The sequence below is a fragment of the Mustela nigripes genome, chromosome 9 (genome assembly GCF_022355385.1).
Source record: "Mustela nigripes isolate SB6536 chromosome 9, MUSNIG.SB6536, whole genome shotgun sequence".
Taxonomy (NCBI): Eukaryota; Metazoa; Chordata; class Mammalia; order Carnivora; family Mustelidae; genus Mustela; species Mustela nigripes.
In genome coordinates, this window is record NC_081565.1 from 9320318 (window position 1) to 9345170 (window position 24853).

The 24853-nt window shown below is 39.6% G+C and overlaps 1 protein-coding gene across 4 annotated transcripts in view; it reads left to right on the forward strand.

The window, feature by feature from the left end:
- Positions 1-24853, forward strand: part of MAPKAP1 (MAPK associated protein 1) — a 243204-nt gene that overhangs the window by 43718 nt on the left and 174633 nt on the right. The gene's annotated exons all lie outside the window — the stretch shown is intronic.

The window sequence follows — 24853 nt, forward strand, 5'->3', positions numbered from 1 at the left end:
CAAGGCCTGATTGTGCTGGGAAAGCTTTGAAGGTGGTTCTGGGGAGACAGTTTGCATTGTTTTGGTCTGATTCTTTATTGTAACTATAGAAATTGTTGAGGTTAAAGCTTCATTTCAGATTTTTAGACCATTGTTTTTATGTCAGTATTTCATTGTAAGCAGTCTTGTTTGACACTCGCTATGTAGGATGACTTTATTTTTTTCTGTTTGTTCTAATAATTTGCAGTTTAAAAATTAAAACATGTCTATTTTCCTTTTAGAAAAAGGGCCACCACTGTAGGCGGAGTATAGTCAGTTGCCCTTGCAGCCCTCTCTCTGCCCACGCTCCCTGCCCTCTGTGTCTCTGTGTGGAGCTGAGCTGGGCTTCTTTGAGGAGACAGTAGCAGTTGATTTTTATATTTATTGCCATTATATTTGCTGTCTGGCAGTGGCTTGGAGGTGCTGAGTGATAGCTTGTTTCCTGGAGGGGTTGCGTACAATTTGTCTTATTTTAACACCACTGCAATTAATAAACATACAGGCTCGTTGCTTATGTTTCCATTTTTTCACATTCAGCTTCTGGTTATATGCTTTCAGTTGTCTGAGCAAGGAGATGTTTTCTCTTCGAAACACTTCTACCTCATAAGGTTCAGCATGTTTCCATATGAAGCATATATGGCCACAGACAAGTGAGGTTATTGATGTTGGTGGGAAAAGAGAGCCAAGAACTAGAAACAAAATGTGGAAGTTCCATAAAGATACTAATATGCTCAGGAGTTGCCTCCAAAAAAATCTGAAAGGACTTTTAGTAAATGAGAGATTATACTGATGTAAAGCCTCTCTTTAGCCTGCCCCTGCCACGACTCCTGTTTCTTGTGGAATGTAGCAAAGAGAAGGAAGGGTCCCCCTAGGGGACAGGAATGTCAGTCTCTGGAAAATGGAGAGTTGGACTGTAGGATTTGTTTTTAAATACTACAGTTGATTCATTTAGATATATATGTGTGAGCATTATTACTGGAATTAGGTTACATGGCTGGAATTTATTTGCTTCCATTGTCTGATACCATCTCATTGTTTAAGGACATAATTGCTGGAATAATTACTCTGTAAAAATACTTGATGCCAACAAAATAGCACAGATATTTTAAAATATTATGTCCTAGAATTCCTAGTATACCACTAGATTTTATTTTATAAATTACTTAGCTTTGGATTTGAGAGAAAGTTATAAGGTATCTTTGGTATATATCTAACTTTAGAAGTGCCAGGGAGAAACTAAAAAAAAAAGTGAAGAAGCCATTTTCTTGGTCACAAAGGAATTATTTTTGCTAGATATGTTTACACTTAAGGCTCTCCGTACTTTTGTCATATCAAATCTATTTGTAATCAGCAAAAGGTATATGCATGGAGCAGTCACCATTACACTTTGATTAAGAAAGATTTATGTATCGATAAGTCTATCCCGTGATGTGATGCTATTTTATTATTAGCCTCCATATTACAAATGCTAAAATACAATTAAACTCTTGTTCTCATCTATTATTTAATATTGATGCGTTTGGCAGATATGTAATGAAAGTGGCTAATATTTGAAGGATATTGTACTGTACATATTAAATTAGTCTTTCTTTATCTTTGTGAAATGCATCAATATGATATTCAATGACATCTCAATGATTAATAGAGAATTACACTTGAGTCAAGCCTTTTTGTAACCTAGAAATTAAAATGACTATTCAAATAACACCTCAAAATGATCAAATTAGCATTTTGTGATTGCATAATAATGGGATTGTAGTAGTTATAACAGCGCCATGGCTGCCTCTAGAGTTAAGATCATGTCAACCCCTTGATAATAAAGCCTTTCTGTGAGAGTCGACTTTAATAATTTCCAGATTGATTCTTCCCATAAATCACTTGACGTTCAGCACTAAATTTTTGTTACTGTTGTAACTTAAAATTATTTTATTTTTATTCAGCTCATATTTAAGAAGTGAAATGAGTGTCCTGTTTTAATGATTCACCATCTTGTCATTGAACTCCATGCTTTTTGCTTCAAATAGAAGGGTTTTTCGTGGACTTTGATAGTCCTTTTTTTTTCTTTTTTTTCTGTGAAGGTTTGTTAAAGCCACTAAAATATGTACAGAGTTTTCCTGTACAGATATTCACAATGCTTTTCTTGGGAATAACGCTTGCCTTATTTACATAATTAACCGAGTTGCTTAGGTCTCTTGGGCAAGTGGTACATAATTGGGGAGAAAAGGGGACAGGGAAGAGTTTGGGGTCTAATTAAATATGCTAAAAAACTACTTAATTATGTATTTCCTCAAGAGGCTGACTGCTGTGAAATCCTCCTTAAGATTAAACTAGCGTTAGATTTGAAAAAAGGATTTTGTTTTTGGTGTGGCTTTACAATTCATTGTAGGTAAGCCAGCATGTCTAGTGTCTTGTTTGTGCAAACTGGATTGTTGTTAGTTTTAGTGATTCTAAGGGTAAGCATCTTTTAGCTATTATGCTAAATTAAAGCAAATACTATTCAGATAATTTGTGGTACCTGTAGCAGTTTAACAATTTCATTTTTAAAAATTGTTGATTAATAATTTCTTAGAGGAATACAGTTGAGAGAGAAAGACTGTGCTTAGGCATGTGCTTTGTTGTAATTTTAATAATTTTTTGGATCTGATTTATTATTATGTTCTCTTTAGTAAATTGGTGATGCTGTGACCTGTTTTAGATTCATTGATTATTAGTAACTCTGTTTACTGATGATTTGAAAAAAGTCCAAAATAGATTGCAAGTGGTTTTAAGGAGTGCTTGCTTGGTCGCACAAGGCAAAACCAGGCTCAGCCACCTGCCTGCATTCTTTGGGCTTGTTGAAAGCAGTCCTCAAAAAGCTTAATTAACAAAATCTCTGTTCTAAAGATTGAGATAATCAGAAAACTTCTTGTGACAGTCCTTCTGATTTCACTGTATGTGGGATATATTGGGTTTGACAAGGCATTGCTTTGAGGGAATGGGCTCATTCATGGTAAGTGAATACTCACTCAGCACTTATGTAAGTATCTGTCCTGTCTTTCTACCTGTTTCATATGAAGTCATGTTTTTGCAAGTATCTAACCCTTTCCATTCCATGCCTTATCACTTACTTGAGAAACTTTTGCTAGTACATCACCACTATTCTGGTTAAATTGAATTTGCAAATATCATTATTAGTAGACCGTTCAAATTTTATTTTATTTTATTTATTTATTTTCAAAAAGTATTTATTTACTTGAGAGAGAGCGCAAGTGAGAGAGAGAGCATGAGTCGGGGTGGGTAGAGGGTGAGGGAGAAACAGACTCCCTACTGAACAGGGACCCCAACTTGGGGCTCAGACCCAGGACCCTGGGATCATGACCTGATGAAAGTAGATGCTTAACCAACTGAGACACTAAAGTGCCCCTTACTTTATTTTTGTAAGTAGGCTCCATGCCCAGCTTGGAGCCTGGTGCAGGGCTTGAACTCACATTCCTGAGATCCAAGATCTGAACTGCAGTTAAGAGACAGCAGCTTAACTGACTGAGCCATCCAGGCACCCCCATTAGAATTTTAAATACCCATTTCCTGTCAGTATAGTTACTAACAAAGAAATGATAATGATTATTGGTTTTGGCATCTTGGTCAGATTTTCCATCTCTCCAAACCTCAGTTTCTTTACCTGTTAAAGAAATGAGAGTTCTTCCTCAAGGCTGATGAGACCATCAAATAGGATAATAGTAGGGTAAGTAGGGTAGAGCACCTAGCCCAGTGAGAACCAGTGTACTTTACTTTGTGACCTATTTTGTAGTAAGACCTGAGTTTGAATTCGGACTCTACCACTTAACAGTGTTGACCTCAGGCTAGTTACTTAACCTTATAAAGTGGTCCTGTCCTTGTATTAACGTGGGTTGAGATGATGGTAATGTTCTTTCTCATGAGGATTAATTGAGATAAGGTCTCTTTACCAAGACATGTAGCACATAATAGGAAGCACTCAACAAATATCCCACTTCTGCTCCTCTCTGTAAAGGATGAGGGCTGGTGATGTCGTCCCTTCTTAATGTACTTCATTAGATATTGACAGGATCGAGTGAGAGAAAGTGTGTCTTGAATCCAGGAGTTCAGAATAGCATTGTTCAACAGGACGTGCAGCAGACTCTGGGTGAAGGTCTGCCTGAAGACCAGCGAGTCCAGTGAGGCTTCGGGCTTTAACTTTAAATAGGAAGATTGAGTCAAGTTAGTACTTCCTTTTTTTTTTTTTTTTGGCTGTGTTTTTTCTTTTTTTTTTTAAACATCATAGGAGAAGGTAGTTTAATATTAGTCATTGGTAGTTTACTAAAACGTGAAGTATTTCTTTGACTTCGCTAAATTCTACTCTAAATATAAGGAGAATGTTTGCCTTGAGTGCTTAAAAAAGCAGAACCCCTTCTTGTTCATATAGACAACTGTGACTGTGATTGTGTTAACTTATTAGAAAGTAACCATTTCTCTGTTAGAAAGTGTTTTAACGAAGCTGCAGAGAGCATGGGGGAAGGGATAATTCATGAGTGCTAATTGCTTGGCTGTTAATTTTCATAAGTGTTGATAGAAGCAGTTCCTTAAATTAAACTTTGTTTAAAATGTATCAGGGGAAATATTCCACAATGTCGAGCCTGAAGTGAAAATTAATATGAATGCTGTGGCAATTAACACATACTGGTTAATAGCTTTTAGCAGCATTTTGGGATGATAGTCCTTAAATACATTTTTGCATGCTGCTCTTGTTTCAGCATTGTTCCAGTCTATGTCTGGATAATTATGAACAAATGTTTTCTACAATCATTGGCATTAAATAGCTCTTTTCAAAAAAAGTCACTTAAAACTTCGCAGAAAAGCATGAAGCCACTGAGAAACGTGGCAAACTTAGGAAAGGTCAGCGAATTGAAATTGCGTTTAAAAAAATTGCCTTGATCGCTTCTTGGCCTTTTGGCTAAGATCAAGTGTAAAAAAATTGCCTTGAGAGGAAAATGCTCCTCATTTGAACTTGGAGTATTTGCTATTGTAAAGGGAATGGTCCCTCTAATATGTTAAGCAACTTCAGTTCAGGATCTCTTTCCAAAAAATTGTAATCTGGACTTTATTGTTGGTTATGTTTCTAGATAGCGGCTTTTGCTTAGGGCTGTCTGAGCTGAGGTGTGGTTTTGAGCCCAAGAGCCTCCTGGTTTTTGAGTTTCTTTCTCTTTTCCACCCATCAAGTTGACCAGCCCCCACCCTTTCTGGGATTGACTTGCTTAGTGCCCATCCAGAGACAATTTAAGAGTATTTTGTTTTTTTGTTTTGTTTTGTTTTTAAAGATTTTATTTATTTGACAGACAGAGATCACAAGTAGGCAGAGAGGCAGGCAGAGAGAGAGAGGAGGAAGCAGTCTCCCTGCCTAGCAGAGAACCCGATGCGGGGCTGGATCCCAGAACCCTGGGATCATGACCTGAGCTGAAGGCAGAGGCCCCAACTGAGCCACCCAGGCGCCCCTCTAAGAGTATTTTGAATCAGGTGCTCTATGTCCTGCTCCTCCATTTGCTTCTTTTAACAAACCTTTTTATTTTTTTTTTAAGATTTTATTTATTTATCAGAGAGAGAGAGCAAGAGAGCACAAGGGGAAGCATCAGGCTCCCTGGACCCTGACATGGGGCTTGATCCCAGGACCCCAGGATTGTGGCATGAGCCGAAGGCATACACTTAACCCACTGAGCCACCCAAGCTCCCCTTTACATACCTTTTTAATAAAGGAGAGTAAGTCCCAACATCACTTTAGCAGTCATTCTCTCAGCATCTTATCTGTGACTGTATTTCATTAGTCTTCTTTTTCAAAGACCAGTTTTTATTAGTCTATTCTATTTCTTTCTTTTTTTTTTTTTTTTTTAAAGGTTTTATTTATTTATTTGAGAGAGAGCATGGGGAGAAAGAACAAGAGCAGGGGGAGAGGAAGAAGCAGACTCCTTGCTGAGCAGGGAGCCTCATGTGGGGCTCAATCCCAGGTCATGAGCCAAAGACAGATGCTCAACCAATTGAACTGCCCTGGTGCCCAGTCTGTTCTATTTCTAAAGGAAGATATTAGGTATTCGCTACCTCTTCACACACTATGATATACTAATAGAAGTACCAAATTCATTATTTTAAGAATCTCCTTTAACGAGATTATTTCCCCCTTACCATCGTATTAGTGCATTTCTCTTCCTGTTGCTTGACATTATACTGAAAATCCCAAGTAGAGATTTTGGGATTTCTGTCTGGGTGGTACTCAAAATGAATTAAACAGGAATCTTACAATGAAAGACAGTGTTTTCAGCATTTGACTCTGCAGTTAAATTTTGAAGACTCGAGTTCTTAAAATTAGCTCCCTCCATTTGGAGCTGCTTCCATCCAGGCCTTGTTTCTGCCAGTCTGTAGAGGCGTCTTCTGATTCTAGAGGAATCTTCTAGAAATTCCTGTCAGAGGTAGAATTGACCATTGGTTTTAGAGGCTTCTCAAAGGAAGGCAGAATTTTGCAGTAGAAAGAACATAATTGTCAGGCTTGAATTAGAATTCCAACTTTACCACTTACTTGCTGGGTGATATCAGGCAAATCACTTTACCTCCTTTTTTTTTTTTTTTTTTTTAAAGATTTATTTACTTATGAGAGAGAGAGCACAAGCAGGAGGGACAGAGGGAGAGAGAATCCCAAGCAGATTCCACACTGAGCACAGAGCCCAATGTGGGGCTCAATCCAAAGACACTGAGATCATGACCTGAGCCAAAACCAAGAGTTGGATGCCCAAGTGACTGTGCCACCCAGGCGCCCCTCACTTTACCTCTTTGAGCCTGTTTTCATATGTCTAAAATGAAGCTAATGTTATCTTTAAATGTTGTCACAGGATTTAACGAAAAGGGGAGATGTGTACGTAGAAAGTGCCTGGCGCATGGTCAGTGCTGAGAGCTTTATTAGTTTCCTTTCATTTTACCACAGTGCCATTCGTTTGCTTCATATTTAATGAGGGCCTACTATGTAAAGACACTGTTAAGTAGAATCTGAATTCACTGGTGAGCAAAAACAACCTGGTTTCGATCTCATGGAACTTTTTCTCTTGGCTGGAAGATAGATGCTACGTAAACAGTCATCCTACTGAATGCAAAATTGCCATAATAGTGTAATCACAACTGATTAATCACTAAGTACCGGGGAGAGGCAGTTGAGACCTTCAGACTTTTATCATAGGGGCATCTGACCTACTCTAAGGGGTCAAGGATGATATCCCTGTGAAGGTGACTCTTGATTTGAGACTCTTGATTTGAGAGCTGAAGGATGAGTAAGAGCTAAGTAGGTGAAGGGGGAGGAGAAAGGATGAATGGAGGCCCTGAAGAAAGGGATAGCTTGGTAGTTTTGACGAATTGAAAGAAGGGTGTGTCTTTGGGGACCTGGGGGTGGGTGGGGGTAAGTAGAGTGTGGTACAAGGTAAAGCCGCAGGCCAGACCATGTAGGTCTGGTGGAATTGTTCTCTTTAAGAGTATTGGCAGGCCTTTGACAAGTTTAAATGAGGAGATGAGGTAATCAGATTTGTGTTTTGAAAAGATCTGAAAGGAATACACTTGAGAAAGGTTTGTGAGGCCAAAGAGACCAATCAAGAAACTTTGCATTGGTCCAGTTGGGAGAGATGGTAACTTGGGCTAACTTATTGGTGATGTAGAAGGAATGGATAAACTCAAGAGATATTCAGTAAGTAAAAGTGCTAGGACTTGATGATGGATTGCATGTTAAGGAATAGGGGAGAGAGCGGTTTCAAGGATGATATCCTGATCTGATTGTGGCTTGTAGAACTGAATGGATGATGATGATTCCATCCCTGAATTAGGAAACACCGAGGGGCGCCTGGGTAGTTTAGTCAGTTAAGTGACCAACTCTTTGATCTCAACTCAGGTCTTGATTGCAGGGTCATGAGGTCCAGCCCTGGCTTCGGCTCCATGCTGGGCATGGAGCCTACTTTAAAAAAAAAAAAAAGAAAAAAAAAGGCCCTGAAAGAGGGCCGAGGATGAGGCAAGATGTTGACCTTTATGAGTTCGTTTGGGCCTGGTGACTGCAGATCACATCTTCTTACCATGCCCTTGAAGACACTACACTGTTTTGGTGGGGTGAGGGGTATGCAGCATACCCTTCTTGTTTGGTTTGTATTTGGGGCATGTGAGGCAAGGGTCTCTGAGGTGGGAGTGGGCTGGGAGCCAGGAACCTCTTCTTTGTCCCTACTTCACAGACAGCTTTGGAACTCTGGCTAAGGAATTGCCCTGGAAGTTGGTCACCTCTTACTCTGAAATGGGTTATACTCTCAGATGCCCAACCCGGTTCACCAGGCTGTTAAGAAGAGAAAATGAGAAAGTAATTTTAGATGAGGCAAATGTCAGGTGTCATTTAAGAAACTATATTGATTGTAATTCTTGGATATTAGAGGACTAAGAGGTAAAACATGGACATGTTTTTATTATAACAAGATTACTATTGTAGTACTATCTTATTCCTAATTAATTACCAGATTAGTAGACAAAATCTGGTTGGAATGTCTATCAAGCACTGAGGTTCCAGGAAAAACCTAGGAGACAGTCCTTGTAGGTGTGGTGAGGCTAGGCATGGTGGGATTTTATACTGAGTGCCCTCATATGGGACACCTTGGTCCATATAATTTGCAGTGAAGAGATTTCCTTGTGCCTCAGAGTACTAGACCCTGATTTTACTGTCTTAAAGAGGACAATGCAGAGAATCAAATGACAACCTAGGATCACTCAGCTGGGCATAGAATCTTTTTTTTTTTTTTTTTTAAGATTTTTATTTATTTGTTAGAGAGACAGAGAGAGAGAGATACAGAGCGCAAGCACAGGCAGACAAGAGTGGCAGGCTAGAGGCAGAGGGAGAAGCAGGTTCCCTGCCGAGCAAGGAGCCCGATGTGGGACTCGATCCCAGGACGCTGGGATCATGACCTGAGCCGAAGGCAGCCGCTTAACCAACTGAGCCACCCAGGCATCCCATGGGCATAGAATCTTAAGTGTTCTTATTCTCAGAGATTTTTTTTTTTCATTCTTAATGACATTCATATTTGCAAAATGGAAACTCAAGTTCTAGAAAATGACATGGTAGAAAGAACATGGGTATGGACTCAAAAGATGTGGGCTTTAACCCTGGTCATGCCATGGGGCCTGGGACAAGTCACCTCCCATTTCTAAACCTCGGTTTCTGCCTGTTTAGAATGAGGAACTCAGCTTGGATGACCTCTTGGATTCCTTGTGTCTTTAAGGTTCCATCGTTTTGTGATTGGGGAGGTGATTGACACAGTGACATGTAAGTTATAAATGGGAAAACTTCAACTCTTGAAGTTTTGATCTTTGACGTGTATGTTGGTACTTTCCTCTTTTAACTGATTATAACAAAGCTGTGATATAGGGAGTGTTACCTCCATTTTATGGCTGAGGACACCGAGGCTCAGAAGGGAAAGTGATGTGCTCAGAAATGCACTACTTATGTGGCAGAGCAGGGGTTCAACTCCCTTTTCCTTATTCCAGTACCACAGCTGTTTTTCCTACACTCTTTTATAGCCATTATTATGGAGGAAACAAAAACACTGTTAATAATTGAAAAAATTTTTAAATTTTAAAACAAAAGGATTTTCCTTTTACCAGGGCACTTGAGATCTGACAGACTGTTTTGGATCTTAATGTCATTTGTGTCCATTGGGTAAGTTACTGCATCTTGTAAACCTCAGTTTTCTTACCTGTGAAAAAAGAAATGAGATACCGGGGCTAGAGAACGCTGCAGTGCTTTGTATGGAGAATGTAGTTTATGTCCCACAGATGCTTTTTTATTTCCACTGCCCTTCCTGGTGTGCAGAGTTGATCATTTGTCTATCCAGCCAAAAAATTACTTATTAAGCATCTATACTGAACTGGTTTGTTTCAAATGTGTATTACCTACAGACTCTGTGCTAGGCACTGATGAGTAAGCTAGGACTAACTGCCCTGGAGGAACTTGAAGGTAAGAGTGGCCATAGCGCCAACAAGTGGAGGAACCACACTTCACAGTCAGGGTTGTGCCCTGTGCTGTGGACTGTGACAGTGGCCCATGACATCAGGTCCATGAACAACTAACTGGAGAGTAAATGTGAGAGGTAGCGTTGTAGAGACTGTGGGAGTGTGGAGGCAGCAATGATGTTCATCTAGTTTGTTATCATAGGTGGATTTGTCTGAACTTTGATTATACTAATTCCTAGACAGCAGATACTTAACTTTGGTCACTCTTATTATGAAGCCCAGCATGACACTCTCCACACATAAATGTGAAAGTTTTTTTAAATGGCAGTGACGAATTTCAAATGTCATTACTCTTTGAGGCTTGCATCTACATGCCACTGTCATAAGAGCTGTGTTTTATTAATATCTCCATTCCTTTGTCTTAAATTGAAGTTTTAACACCTAGACAAAGATACATGTAAGAAAGTAAGTTTAGGAAATTTGCAAAATATGCTACTATGCAACCAAAGATTAAATTGATTTGTTATATGTGCATTTAGCTACAATTCATTTTAATTGTCTGTATGAAGTTAAAAAGTATTAGTGTCAGATAAAGATTCATCACCAGAGTGTGATTTAAGGCTGGTGCTGGAGAACGCAGGCATGTGTTCCGGCAGATGTTTGTAGAAGGCGCTGTCTTTCCTGACAGCAGTTAAAAAGTATGGTTATAGTAATCAAATTGTGGTGCAGCGACTCAGAGGCTAGGGCCAGATTGAATTAAAATAGATATAAGATTTATGAATAGCAATAGCTGTGATAAAATTTCACTGCCTTCTTCAACAGGAAGGACTTTTTCCACAGTGGAAAGAAGAAAATCTAATAACCACTTTCCTAAAACTGTGGTTTTGCTGACTTTCATTTTCCCTTCCTAATTATGACATCAAAACAATAACTTGCTGGGTTTTTTTCAGCTATGATAGCCCACCCCCCTTTTTTTCCCTTTCTGTCTTATTAAGTGCATAGCATTCAAGCAAGGATTTTTTATGATACTGTTTTAGTTCAGAAACAAAATTCATGTAAATCTAGCCAAAGGATTTAAATCCCTTTTTATATAAAGTTTTTATCATTATCACCATAACTGTGTTTTATTGGGTTCCTATGTTGTATCAGGTCCTATAATGGACCCTTGTTACTCCTCACAACATTCCTGTGTGTGAATATTAGTACTGTTGTACAGGTAAGGAAACTGAAGCTTTATCGATTGAATAAATGATGCCTAGGATCTGAACCCAATGTGTGAGACTTCACAGCCCCTTTCTTTACTGCCTTATAGTAGTTCTTAATTTATTCTTCTGCAGAAATTTATGACACTAAGATCTCTAGTCTTTTTATTTCCCCAAAGGCTTTGAAGTAGTTCTCAGATTGACACAGGACAAGCATTTCTTTACTATTCATGATGTATATATATTAAAATATAATAGAGGATTTCTGTGTACTGTGGATGTGAAATAAAATGTTGGGAGCATGTTTTGGTTTAAAATTATACCTCCTAGGGGCACCTGGGTGGCTCAGTGGGCTAAAGCCTCTGCCTTCAGCTCAGGTCATGATCCCAAAGTTCTGGGAATGAGCCCCGCATTGGGCTCTCTGCTTGGCGGGGAGCCTGCTTCCTCCTGTCTCTCTGCCTGCCTCTCTGCCTACTTGTGATCTCTGTCTGTCAAATAAATAAATAAATAAAATCTTTAAAAAAAAATAAAATTATACCTCCTAATATACAATTACTTCGTTAAGTTTGGGATCAACTTTGTCTTATTACAGTTTTTGCAGAGATTTTCTTTTTTATTATTATTTTCAAAGATTTTATTTATTCATTTGAAAGAGAGAAAGAACAAACATTGGGGAGGAGCAGAGGGAGAGAGAGAGAACCAGGCTCTCTGCTGAGCAGGGATCCTCCATGCAGGGCTCTATCCCAGAACCTGGAGATCATGACCTGAGCTGAAGGCAGATGCTTAGCCGACTGAGCCACCCAAGCGCCCCTTTCTCAAAGATTTCAAAAATCACTAATTGTACGTGATGGGAGCTGAAAACACTGCATTCCCGCTCTCCAGGTGTTTACAGTCTAGGATCAGCATGCTGATAGGGATAAACGAGTGGTGTAGGCAGAGGATAGTTGACAGTTTCTTACCGGAGTGGATTATAGCCTTTTTCTTCTATATAGATATCAAGGAAACTCTGTGTCTTTTTGGGTAAATTAGCTTGGGAAAGAAAATCCCGGAGGTTTTTTATTGTTCCTTGGTCATCTTTAAAACTGTGTTGTGTTCTTCTGTGCTGTCACTGAGCTTCATTTCCCAGGTGGTGGGGGAAAGTACAGTATTTCTTTTACTCGAGGCTGGCCAGAGTGGAGATTCTGGTCCCATCCTTTTCGTAAGGAGGCTGGGATTGGAGTTGGAGTGTGCTTCTCTGGCTCTTCCTAAAAAGTTGGAGGGTCAGCTTCCTTTTCAGCTGGGCAGGGGTACTCCCCCATGGCCCCAGTGGCTCCGGTGTCCCTTTCCACTCATCACCTTTCAGCGTTTTCTCTCCTCTCTTTCCTTTGGTGACACTTTATGCAAGCACGAAGGATCAAGAATGAGTTTCTGTTTGTCTTTAAAGCACTCTCCTGTTGTCGCGATTTTGAGATTCCCCTCCACCTCCCACATGTTTGAAGGTCTGCTGCATTGTGACTGATGATTGTGCTGTGTCTAACATGCTGTTGAATATTTTAAAAAAACACATTTTTCATATTCAATTAGATATACGGAGAAAAATATTAAGATGTAATTTTGATCTTTAAATGCAGTTATGTAGAACTAGAAACGGATATTATCTCTTTAAATGAGACAGCAAGAATAGGTCTGTTGACCATGAATAATTTTTGTCAGTTTTGCTACCCCGGCAGATCCTTCATTAAGCGTTCAGCATTAAATTAAAATAGAACCAGTTTCCAATAGTAATTAACTTGAGTATATTGGGAGGCTATTATTCACATTAAAGTAACCTTTTAATAGCTCTGCCTTTAACTTCACTGCAGGTAATGACTTTAAAGAGCACTTATTAAAAGAGAAATGGTAATGAGCTTTAATAAAGCAGAACAACTTGAAAATTAAGAACCATTTTCTATGGAAAAGGATGTATAGGTGTGACTTCGATATTACATTAATGGTGCTAATAATTCTTTATCTAGTCTCTTAACATTAGCAGTGATTGCAAAGGGACAATTGTGTTGCAAAAATTAATTTTGCCATTTTGGGGTAAAATCGTGTTAATGTGAAATTTTGTCTCATGTTTTTTCAAGGACTCTTACTACTAGGGGTTGCCTGCAGTTTGTAATTTTGAACCTTTATTATGTACCCCATCTTTAATGAAAATAACGTAAATGGGTTAACAAAGGTTGTCTTGGATCATCGTGGTAGTTCATACATTAGATGCTTGCTTTAGGAGGTTATGGGGTGATTAGTAAAATGTCTATTTTTCTTCTGAATCTATCCTTCTAAGGACACCTCAGTGGAGATACATTGCTCTCTGATCTCTCCATTCCCCTCTTAACCTCTCTTTGGAAGACTGAATGCTTCCTGAATATTTCATTTTTTAATCGAAGCTCCAATTGAGTTAAGGTTTATTCTTAAAATTAAGAATTGATATTTTCTGGCCACTGACCACTTGATTGTGTTGTAAAAGAATGTGCCTTTCTATATTTGACTGTTCAGAAATTTTAAGGTGAGGCAAAAATAAAACACAAGTGATACAGAATTTCTTGCCCTTCAGATTGGAAAGTTAAACAGAAATTCCCACGTGAGCAAGATCTAATTGGTAAAGTTTTCTGGAGGGTAATTTTTGATATATACTGAAAGCCTAAAAATATGCCCTTTGGCTTAGAAAATATATATCTAGGAATGTATTCTAAGGAGTTAAACAGAAGAGTATGCAAAGATCTGGATTTTCATTATGTATGTTATAGAAATACTAGAAAGAACCCGAATGCCCAGAATAGGATTACTTAAATAAATTACGGCATTGTTTCTACATACTGAATATTATGTCATGATTAAAATGATGACATTGATGTGACTTTTTTTTTTTAAAGATTTATTTATTTATGAGAGAGAGGGTGAGAGAGCGAGCATGAGCTGGGAGTCGGGGAGGAGAGGAGCAGAGGGAGGAGAAGCAGACTCCCCACTGAGCAAAGAGCCTGATGGGGAACTCAGTCCCAGGACCCCAGGATCTGAAGGCAGATGCTTAACCAACTGAGCCATCCAGGCGCCCCTTGATGTGGCTTTTTTTTTTTTTTTTAAGATCTTTTTTTTTAAAGGATTTTTTATTTACTTATTTGAGACAGAAAGATACAGAGAGACAGAGAGAGCATGAGCAGGGGGAGAGGCAGAGGGAGGGAGAGAAGAAGACTCCCTGCTGAGCCAGGAGCCAGATGTGGGGCTTGATCGCAGAATGTTGGGATCATGATCTGAGCTGAAGGCAGATGCTTAATCATCTTAGCCACCCTGGTGCCCTTTGATATGACTTCTTGATAAAAATTGTCATAAATAGTAAATTTATAAAAGGTTATATATAAAATAGCATATATAGCATCATCAAACTTTTGTTAAAATGATTATATTTACATAGAAAATATGAAAGGATGCACACAAAATTTAAAGAGATATCTCTGACTTCTGTTTGGCAATTTTTATTCCTCTGAGATTCTTCTTTTTCTGAAATGAATGTGTATTACCCCTTTAATTGTGATAATAATGATGAAAAGGAAGCTAAAGTGGGAAGTTACAAGAAAAAGTTCACCTAATTTTGTGTAGAGAAAAACTGGTAGGCTGTTTTTAGATGAAGATGATTTTGACTTTTAAGACAATGAGATTCCATTATTAAAAACCATGCAGTATTCATACTGACATCTTAGACCATGGTATTAATTATCTTTTCTGGATTAAGAAAAGCCATTGGCTACTTGTTATTTGATTTTTTTCTCTTCTTAATCATAAATTCAAAAAATTTTGAGTAGGTATTATGTATAGAGCATAGTACAAGGCACTAAGGGAAGGAGAAAATAAAACGAGGTGTCTGTCCTTAGGAACAATAGATAAAGATAATAATAGTGCCTCCTGTTGACTGAGTACTTGCTGTGTGGCAGGCAGTATGCTGGGAACTTTAAGTATATCATCTCTAATCTACACAGTAACTCTGGGATGCAGATATTGTTAGCTCCATGTTGATAGGAGGTCTGAGAGGAATTGAGCAATTCACCTAAGACCACACCCTGCTGTATGGTAGGGCCAGCTCTGAATGCAGTTTAGCTGCCTTTGGAATTGATACTCTGTTTAAGAAAAACCATGTATATTAAAAGAAATATTTTTCACGTGCATTTTACTCCTTTGTCAGATATTGTATATGTTAGTAGGATGTAAGTAAGAAGCTCTAGTTTTCCTAAGATTTAGCATAAGAAAAAAAATAGTCTGTTTTTTTTCCGAGTTGATTCTGGAAGAGTACTTCATTCATGAGACCAAGTTCTATTACTTATTTGTCACTTTCTCTCTGACTGAATTCATCATCTCACCTTTCTGGGTTTAGTCAGCCAATCAGAAAAATGAGGAGGATGACCAAGACCAGACCCATCGTTAGAATTACATAATTTTTTGTCAGTGTGAGACATTTACGAACATTTGGAGACTCTTAAGTGTTTAGGTTCTTTTTATGACAGTACTGTTGGCAAGGCAGATGGTTCATTCACCAAACATTTGTTGAATATTTACCATACTCCTGGCAGAGTAGAATGTCCTGGGGTACATTAATAAAAGGGTAGTCCCTGCCCTCAAGGAACTAGCTCAGAGTCTCCATGAGGTAGACCATGGTAATCCAAGGACAAGGAGATGTGGAAGTACAGAGACAGGAGTTAGCCTAGACTGAAGTGTTGGTGGAGAAGTTAGTGGTCTTAAGCCCAAGTGGAAGGAGGAGGAGATTCTGGCTGGAATCTTTATGATTTAGATTTTCAGCGACTGCCCAGGTACCTACCTTCCTAGAAACCTGGAAGGAGGAGGAGGTTCTGGCTGGAATCTTTATGATTTAGATTTTCAGCGACTGCCCAGGTAGCCTACCTTCCTAGAAACCTGTTTCAGTCTTACATGTTAAAAAGCAGATGCCGTATCTGCTACCAGGTCACATTCTTTCTCTTGGAAAATTCCTGTTTGTCCTCTTCAAGAGCCAACTCACAGATGTCACCTCTTCCTTAACACTTTTTTTGACTTCTCTAATAGTGACTTTCTCCTCTGTACATCCATAGACCTTGCTTCTGCCTCTTTAGAGTCCAAATTTTTCTCTTTCTCCCTCTTCTCGGTGTACAGCCCAGCATAGCACTCAGTAAGTATTGGACAGGAGGAAGGGAGGAATGTGCATCTTAGTGGGTTATATCTGAACTATTTCAAACGACTGTAATGACAGCCACGGTAATAATAACAACGAGCATATGTTGAGCATTTGCTGTGTGCTAGCCACAATGCCAAGTGCTTTGCATGTAATGATAAATTGAATTCTTGCAGAAGGCCTGTGAGAAGGTATTACAATGATGCCCAGTTTGAGAGGTGAGGAGACTGAGGCTGGAAGAGGTCCAGTAACCCGCCTCAGGTCAGAGAGCGAGGAAGTGGGAAGAGGCAGCCGCGGTGCCCAGGTGCTCCAGCTGCAGACGGCGTTCTTCATCTCCGTGTTACACTTGCAAGATGTGTGAAGGGCTCCCAGAGGTCTTCTACTTGTTATTGTGAGGTTAATTCTCAGCCAGTTTTTAAGTGGCTCCTTTTTTCCCCCAAGGGGTTGGCCACAAAGGTGGTGATCATTCCTTTTGCCCTGAGGTTTTCATAAAGTCTTTTTGCCAGTGGAATATTTGTAGCTGAAGCCATTTAGGAGACAATGAGGTGCTTAGGGACAGAGAGCTGCCGTTGTACAGATGACACAATGTTTTATGTGCTGCCGTCTTTAAGGGTGCAGGCTCTGTTTCCTCAGGCCTGAATGATTGAGGGACATGAGTGAGAGTAAGCAGATTGCAGTTTAATCTTAGAAAGATCGAGGTAATTTGTACAGACCTGTAAGTATTTGGAGTTGACTGGGAGGAAGGATGTTGCTCATAGAAAAAGGAGAAAAATATTAAAGTGTATTTTGTGTGCAAAACAAAGGGTCTTTCTATGAAATTGATAATGTCCAGGTGATTATTTTCAAAGAAAGATGTTTGCCAAAGTGAGATTTAAGCCATTTAAAAATCTGAATTGATAGGAATACTTTTCTTCTCTTCCACCACTCTCTCCTCACATGGTGTCCCTAAGGTCAGCCAGTGATTCCTTCTCAGGGTCTATCAGATTTGACACTTCTCAGATTTGCCAGACACTTCCTTGTTCCAGGACCTCTCACGTCCCATTTATGTTACAGCAGCAGCTTCCAGGCTGGTCTCTCTGCCCGCTTGTCCCCTCTCCCTCCATGTGTCCAATTTGTGGCCAGATGAACTACCCCATTGCCCTCTTGAGATAGCAAAACTAAACCCGTCCACTGACAGTAGCAGCACCCTCTCTTCCCACATACCTTCCATCTTAATTTGTACCATTCAGTTCACCCTTTATTTACCCATCACCTACTTTCCTCTTGTAGATATGCTACTTTTTTTTTTAAAAAGATTTTATTTATTAATTTGACAGAGAGAAATCACAAGTAGACAGAGAGGCAGCCAGAGAGAGAGAGAGAGAGGGAAGCAGGCTCCCTGCTGAGCAGAGAGCCCGATGCGGGACTCAATCCCAGGACCCTGAGATCATGACCTGAGCCGAAGGCAGCGGCTTAACCCACTGAGCCACCCAGGCGCCCCGTAGATATGCTACTTTAATGAAGACATCATTTCTCATTTAAGCTCCATGATAGCCCAGAGAGAGAGATATTTTTATTCTAGTTTTCTAGATGAGGAAACCATCTAGAGACAGAGAGAAAACCCCAGAAGGAATTAGCATATAGGTGCAAAATAATTATCTGGCAAATGAATAAATAGATGATCGAAAGCCAATAATTAAGAAAGTTTATGCAGTACTTGAACCTGAACCAGTCTGATTCTAGATCTTCTGTTCCCCTGCTTCCTGATATAGCCCCATTTTCCTTACTACCTGACAGTTGTGTTCTCTGACCACGAGCTCTTTCTAATTTTTCATACTGTTGCTCTAGTCATTTCTTTAGCTTGGACTGCATTTACCCCATTTCCTTATTTTCTTCAGAACATAGGGCAAAACTTATTCTGATTGGCACTTTGATACCTGAACCACTTTTTATCTGCCCATTGCCTTGGTGCTGTAACATTACAATATGCTTAATTAGATATTCATTTGTGGCCTGCCTTTTCCTTTCCTTTTCTTTTTTTTTCCTCTTCCTTTTTTCTTTTTCTTTCTTTCTTGACTTTATTTTTAAGCAGTCTCCACACCCAGCATGGGGCTCAAATTCACAACCCCAAGATCAAAAGTCCCATGTTCCACCAACTAAGCCAGGCAGGCACCCCTGATTTGTGACATTTCTAATCAGATTACATTTGGTATGTATGTCTTCAAAGACAGACTCACGGGCTCTTTGGGCAGAAGGCTGGGAGTAATGAATTAAGTGTCAGGCAGACTTGGGTCTTGGTTTTGCCACTTATTATGCAAGTTTGGATAAATAAGAGCTTAACTTCCATTCGACCCAGTGTTCTCTCCTTTCCAGCCCAACTTTTTAGTCATTTTTTAGTCATTGGCCCATAACAGGTCATCAGGACAAATTATTTTTTCAGTTAATTAATGCTTTTTTATTTTTAAGGATTTTATTTATTTGTTTGACAGAGAGACCACAAGCAGGGAGAGCGGCAGGCAGAGGGAGAAGCAGACTCATCTGCTGAGCAAGGAGCCTTGAGGGGTGGACATAGGGCTCCGTACTATGATCCTGGGATCATGACCTGAGCCACCCAGGAGGCCCAGTTAATGCTTGTTTAGTTGTGGGTGTTCTGGTACCTCAGTTCACTGGTACACTTGCCCTGGGTGCAGTATTTAGTTTAGAATTTTCTCCTTAGGAATGATGACCATTCCAGCAGTGTTAGATCGACTTTCCCAGGCCACATATTAGAGAATATGCAATTAGTTATCTGGCAGATGTTACAATTACAGAATTGTTATATGAGGGGGGAAGAGTTTTTATCTAATTTGCCAAATTATTTAATTTGCCTTTATGTGTCTGATAAATATACATTAATATTTTCCTGGGTACTTTTTTCAAACCAATACTTCCCTTAGTGTTGTTTGTTTTTTTTTTTTTAAGTGTTTGATTTAGTTTTTTTCCTTCTCTCTAGTCCCTTGTATTTTTGTTCTCATCTGTGTGTCTCCTTCAGGGTAACTGCCTGTTCTAGGCATCACACCTGTCATTGGAGAGGTATTTGCTGCCTTGGCTCAGGGTCTTGTTCATCTCAAAGCAGGTCTCCTTTTATCGGTCGTGCAGCAGCAGTTGTCCAGAGTTCCTTCCAACAAAGATCCGTGGAGTTGGAAGACTTGGGAACAGGGAGTGCCCTGGGAAGGCATATCAGAGCCACAGCTATCCCACCATTCCACAACCAGTGCTTAGAGCTCATACCTAGGCCAGACTGAGTTGAGATGCTCTAGGGGGGGACTATATTTAATCAGATAGAGACCTACACCCTAGCAATCTTTGTTTCAGTTAATTTAGTGAAGACTTGAGCTACTTAGGCCAGGTGTATACAGATGTGAGATAAACCACGATCCTTGTTCTGGAGGGGCTTGCAGTCTAGTGGGTTTACAGACCACTGTGAAGAAGCATTAAGGAAATTTTAAATTAAAGACAACTTAAAATCAGAATTTCGGGTGTCTGTTTTTGAGCAGGAGGTGCTAAATCATCTCTATATCTTTTTGCATAATTTAGTTTTAGTCTGTGTGTAATTGCAATTCTGCTCTCGCACCTACCTTTGTTATCTTTGAAAATTTTTTCTTATATATTGCACATGAGTACTCCTTTTCAGTGACTAGCTTAACGTTCCTTTGAGCATTTATTTCACAGTTCCCGTGCTTCATGAATAGCCTTGTAGAGAAGGCAAAGGTATGGAGCATTTTATCAACTGTGATCTTGAACATACAGTGGAAAGTTGTTTTCATGATTTTTTTAAGATTTTCTTAAAATTTTATTTTATTTTTTGAGAAGCAGCTGGGGAACATACAGATAAAAAGACTGGGAGGTAGGGGAATGCAGTGAGCATTTGTATCTAGTGGTTTCAATTCCGTTTATGAAGTGTTGGGAGACTAATCTTCTGAAAAGAGGCTTGTGCCACTAATGATGTTTGCGGGGAGTGGGCCTGTTCTAAGCTTCTTGCTGTTGGTGTAAATAGACATTAAGAACATCCGATAAATCTGAGGGCAGAATTTGCAGGACCTGATGTCTTCCTGGCCCTGTGGAAGCAGTAGGTTTCATGGTGGGTGGGCCGGAATTGCAGGAGAACTGCGTGCCACTGTTTCAGTGCAGAGAGAGGAAGAGAATGACTCCAGCATGAGACTGGTTAGCTCTATCTGTGGATTATTATGGGATGACCTTTCCACTCAGTAGATTGTCATGGAGCAAAGCAGAGGACAGCAGTTGACAGATGTGTTTCCCAAAGTTCTGTTCTTTCCTTGCTGGTGCATCTTTGTGATAAAATCTTTGAGCCTCAGTTCCCTTATGTGAAAAAAAATTGGAGTGACTGTACATACCAGTGATGGTTATTTTGAAGGTAGAGTGGAGAATACCTGGGCAGGGGCTCATAAGCTGCTTATTGTCCCTACAAATGACTTATTCTGTTGAGACTTAGACTTTCCGTCTCCCCTGTAACCCAGCATTGAGCATTATCAGGATCAATTTCCACGGAGAAATTTAAACCACGCCTAACTTCACCAGTACTCAGTTTGCCCCAAGGAAATGGGCTCATGAAGCCGTGCAGTGTTCTTTGCTAGTTAGAAAGGAGGTGAAGCCGTAATTGTTTCAGTGGGATTTCTTTTTCCTCTTCTCCACCTTGCGGAAAGTGTATTCATGTGTTTTATAAGACTCCCCTACAAGTCTAATTTGATGACAAGAATCGCCATTATTGCTAAATTTATTACACTTTCACCTCTTTTCCCTGAGTGACTCATTATTGAGTCCTGGAAATGCAACTGTGTTTTTGTTTAGGAGGAGGAGGTGGTGAGGGAGAACTTGGGGATGACTTTTAAATAAGAGAACTTTGTATTATATTTATCTGTCTGGAGGCAATAAATCTGTTTCAGCAGATTAAATACAGACTTCTTTATAAAGCCCTATTTTCTCAAACCTCTTATCAGCAGCACTTGGCAGTAATCACACCTACGGAAACTTGTAATTTTCCTCAAGGAGGTGACACTGACAGAATTAAAAATGAAGGAGCCCCCCTGAAAAGCAAGTTCATTACAAATTAACAGTGGTCTTAGCAAAGCAGTGGGCTAAGGCGTGTCAAATAGCGATATGGATAAAGAAACCCAGCATTTTAAACTGTCAGAGCTGGGAGCAGGGCTAGCCTGAGAACAAATTAATCACATATTGTCAAGGCAAAGTTGCATCAAATTAACACATCGGATTCCAGCATATTAATGTTAGAATGCTTTCACCTGATTATTACTGCAAACCATTGCCACTCTTTGAATGCAAAGATATAATTAAATTGCTAAATAGAAAGTGCATATAATATCTCCACATGCATTTAGGATGCATGAGCTGAAAAGTGCACATCCTAGGAAGTGACAGATTCTATTTGTAGGGGGAAAACTTTACTTTTTTTCCCTTTTATTTACTTGGGAGTACTAGAGTATGAAATTAGAAAAGTTAGTTATGTTATTCATATCCTATATGAGTTAGATGAAATACAGGTTTAATTTAACTGATTTGCTACACTGGCTATGAGTACATAATTACCTCTGTGTTTTTCTGGAAGAGAAATGGGAAAATGTTGCACAATGGTCCTTTGCAACAAAATTGCCCATTACACATAATCCTAGTGGTGGATTTATCATCAGAAGGTACTTTGGAGAAAGTAGACTGGCCTTTATGACAACTGTCTTTTACGTGGGATTGCTTTCGGGCTCTGCTTAATATAGTATTGTGTGTTTTCTGATACTCAGAATGAGAACTCTGGCTCAGTTGTGGTTGACCTTTGTGATCAGGGGTATAGCCCAGCAGGAAGAACTTGCTTTTTTCCTAGTCTCTGCTTGACCTAGATTACCAGGCCTTCTGATTTGCTCTCTCTGCTATTCACATTTGGCCTTATTGTCTCTGTTTATTCACACTCGGGCTGGACTATTTCCCCGGCACCCTCTACCAAGCGCTGTCGGTCCTTTGCATTAAAAATCTTCCTTAGAACTCACTTCCTTTCTTAAGGACCCCTTTATCAACCCAGGTATCCACAGACTTCTCTCTTCAGCTTGAGACAGAGCAGTCTTGATTTACTAGTCTCACTTAGCAGCAGTCAGGGCTTGTAAACCTGACGAAGAGGAGTAGTGATCATTAGGAGCCAGCATGGGCTCACTTAGAACCTGGCAGGGTAAGATAACCTCATTTCTTTCTTGGGTAGGCTGATTGGCCAGATAGAGTACTGTGGTCATGGCACTGTGACTTTCACTAAAAGGGACCCTTGACTGTCTCAGAGGTTACAAAAGTGTGGATGTCATTGCTTCCTGGGCATTTCTGCTTTGTAGGCCATCTGATCTAAGACCTTTATTCCCCTCAGGGTGAGTGCCTCCTGCCGCTCAAGCACGCCTCCATTCTCCAACCCCACACAGTGAGTTTCTGAGCTCGTGAGTGGCAAACTCATTTTGATATTCATGTCACTGGATTATGTTTGTGAATTAAGTGTGTTGCAAAGGCCGTGTTTATTGCACTCCAAAGACTTCTAAAAGTTTGTTTTGTGTCTAGATGTTTAGGAGTGAGCCATGCCTGTGTTATTAAGTGTACAGTATGGTAGTGTTAATCATTTACACCTTTCTGTGCAACAAAGAACTAAAACTCACAATTCCTCCTTGCTTCCTCCCGCTGCCCACCTGCCCCTAACAACCGCCATTCTACTTTTCCTTTTCTCAGAGTTTGACTGTTGTAGATGCCTCACATAAGTACGATCATGTAGTCTTTGTCTTTTTGTGACTGGCTTAAGTCACTTAGCATAATGTCCTCAAGATTGATCCACACTGTAACTGACAGGATTTCCTTCTTTTTTTGGAGGTGGAATAGTATTTCATTGCATGTATGTATTATCTTTCCTATATCTGTTCATCTGTAGGTGGACATTTAAGGTTGCTACAGCCTCTTGGGTATTATGAGTAATGCTTCATAGAGCATGGGCATGCAGATGTCTCTTCAGGATCCAGTTTTCATTTCTTTTGGATATATACCCAGAGGTGGAATTGCTGGATCATATGATAATTCTGTTTTTAGTATTTTGAGGAACTTCCATATACTTTTCCATAGAAGCTGCACCATTTTACGTTTCTACCAACCGTGTACAAGGGTTCCATTTTCTCCATATTTTCACCAACACTTGTTGTTATCTGTTTTGGAGGCTTTTTTTGTTTGCTTTTCCTCATTTTTGTTTTTTGTTTTGTGGGGTTTTTTTTTTTTTTAGATTTTTATTTATTTGTCAAAGAGAGAGGGAGAGAGAGCAAGCACAGGCAGACAGAATGGCAGGCAGAGGCAGATGGAGAAGCAGGCTCCCTGACGAGCAAGGAGCCCGATGTGGGACTTGATCCTAGGACCCTGGGATCATGACCTGAGCTGAAGGCAGCTGCTTAACCAACTGAGCCACCCAGGCGTCCTGGTTTTATTTTTTTTTAATAATGGGCATCCTGACAGATGTAAGGTAATAACTTCATTATGGTTTTTGTTTGTTATGGCCTGTGATATTGACTTTTCAAGTGCTTCTTGGCCATTTGTGTATCTTCTTTAGAGGAATTTCCCTTGCCCGTTTTTTTTTTTTTTAAACTGTTTTTATTTTTTTTTAAAGATTTTATTTATTTATTTGACAGAAATCACAAATAGATGGAGAGGCAGGCAGAGAGAGAGAGGGAAGCAGGCTCCCTGCCGAGCAGAGAGCCCAATGCGGGACTCGATCCCAGGACCCTGAGATCCTGACCTGAGCCGAAGGCAGCGGCTTAACCCACTGAGCCACCCAGGCGCCCCTCCCTTGCCCATTTTTAAATTGGATTTTTTTTTTTAAATTGTTGAGTTGTAGGAGTTTCTTATGCATTCTGGATGTTAACCCTTTATCAGATACATGTTTTGCAGATATTTCCCCTTGCTGATTTGTAGTTCTCTTTTCTCTCTATTTACTATTTCCTTTGCAGGGCAGACATTTTAAGTTTGATGTAGTTTCATTTGTCTTTTTTTCTGTTGCCTGATTTTGGAGTCATATCCAAAAAAAAAAAAAAATCACTGCTAAATCCATTGCCAACAAGCTTTTCTCTTATGTTTTCTTCTAGGGTTTTTATGGTTTCAGGTCTTACATTTAGGTCTTTCATCCATTTTGAGTTAATCTTTGCAATATGGTGTGAGGTACGCATACAGCTTCATTGTTTTACCTGTGGCTATCCAGTTTTCTCAACACCATTTGTTGAAGAGACACATTCTTGTCCTAAATGACTTAGAATGAGAGCACAGCTATAAGTGGAAAAGTAATGGTTAGAGCTTTATCCTTCATATTTATGTGACTGTTCTTGCTAATTTACATAGTGAAGGATTTTATTTAAAATACCCTTTTTTGTGGAGGGTAACTCAGTCGGTTAAGTAGCTGCTTTCTGCTCAG